The sequence below is a fragment of the Mastomys coucha genome, unplaced genomic scaffold (assembly GCF_008632895.1).
Source record: "Mastomys coucha isolate ucsf_1 unplaced genomic scaffold, UCSF_Mcou_1 pScaffold22, whole genome shotgun sequence".
In the NCBI taxonomy this organism is placed as follows: domain Eukaryota; kingdom Metazoa; phylum Chordata; class Mammalia; order Rodentia; family Muridae; genus Mastomys; species Mastomys coucha.
This window is the reverse complement of record NW_022196905.1, coordinates 132,594,094-132,596,050: the sequence shown is the minus strand read 5'-3', so window position 1 is coordinate 132,596,050 and position 1,957 is coordinate 132,594,094.

Below are 1,957 nucleotides of genomic sequence, written 5' to 3'. Positions count from 1 at the left end.
AAAAAAAAAAAAACACCACTAAAGCATAAATCATGTTTTAACACTCACATACTGGGAGGTTTCAATAACTGACTCTAACCAATGCACAGGTCATCCAGAAAAAAAGCAAACAGATATACTGCAGCTAGTTGATGTTATCTTTCACATGGACTTGACATATATCTACATAACATTTAACACAAACAGAAAAGAGTACAGCTTCTTGGCACCTCTGCAACTTTCTACAAAACTGACCACATTGGCTGTCAGAAAGCAAGTCTCAACAGACAAGAAAACTGCAACATCTCTATGGTCCTAGCATAAAACCAGGGAATAAAACTGGATATCAAAAATAACAGAAACCCCAGAGAGATTAAAACTTATAGAAACTGGAAAACTCTATACTAAATCAAGAATGGGTCAAGACAGAAATAAAGTAAGAAACTAAAGTCTTCCTAAAACGCAATAAACAATGAAGATACAACTTTCCCTGTCAATGTCTAGTGCAATGGGATGACAAGGTAGAGTTGCATTAATCAGGACACAAGGGATGCACAGCAACAGTTTGTTAATGCACAGTTTATTAAATGTTCCAGCATCTTTTACAGAAAAGCAGAATAAAGATTTCCTATAGCTTCTAATTCTCAACAGCTACTGTTTCCCTAGCAATAGCTTCTCTTGGTTCAAAGTGACCCAAAACTCCTTACAGACTGAGAAATCTGCCTGCAGTCCAACTTTTTGATATGTTGCTTCTAATTAAAAACAAAGTATTTTCTCAAGAGTAAAGGATCATGAAGGCCACTTTCTCAGGCATGCAGCTTACTAGGCAGAACACCAGGATTCTCTGCCAAGAAAGTATGTCTTCTCTTCTTAATGTCTCAGCATGCTGAGATTCACAGAAACATCCTATGTTACCTCACAGCTAGCAGGCTGGGAACAGTTACCTCATGGCATTTATCTACAATGCCCAAACTTATGGGATGTAATGAAAGCAGCACAAAGAGAAAGTTGATAATACAAAGTTCATGAATAATAAATGGGGAGGGGTGAATCGCATACAGTGAACTTATTAGCAAGCCTGAAACACTAGAGTGTGAAGAAATAAGCATATCTAAGAGAAGCATTTTGCAAGAAATAATGCTGAGGCCTGGAATCAGTAAAATAAAAATGAAGAGAATAATAAAAATAATCAATGAAACAAAAATTTGTTCTTGAGAAAAATCAACAAGCTAGACAACCTCTTACCCAAACAAAAAGATAGACTACATCCAAATTAAAAAAATCTGAGGCTCCTGGACGTGATCCTGTGCCACAGCTATCCATACCCAGACACCACCAGGAAGAGCTAGCCTCCCAGGAGTGAAGGCAAGCCTGTGAGCAGAGGTAAGAACACCACTGCTGCTCAGAGGGACCTGCCCAGAACCCACAGGACACAGGAACCAAGGAGCAGCCTGCAACAGGAACCTTCTGATTTCCCTCTGCACCTGAGCTAATCCTGTGCCACAGCTTCAGAGCTGATGATGTGCCACAGTGTTACATACCAAAAAACCACAAGGAGAGAGCTGGTCTCCCAGGAGTGCTGCCACACCTGAAGCACAGGAGGGACAATCTATAGTCAGAGAGATCAAGACCAGGTAACACCAGAAATAACCAGATGTCAAGAGGCAAGGGCAAGAATATAAGCAACAGAAACCAAGGCTACTTGACATCATCAGAACCCAGTTCTCCCACCACAGCAAGCCCTAGATACACCAACACACCAGAAAAGCAAGACTCTGATTTAAAATTACATCTCATGATGATGATAGAGGATTTTAAGAAGGATGTATATAACTTCCTTCAAAATACAGGAGAACACAGATAAACAGGTAGAAGCCCTTAAAGAGGAAAGAAACAAAAAAAAATCCCATAAAAAATTACAGAAAAACACAAACTGGTGAAAGAACAAAACCATCCAGGATATAAAAACGAAATAAAA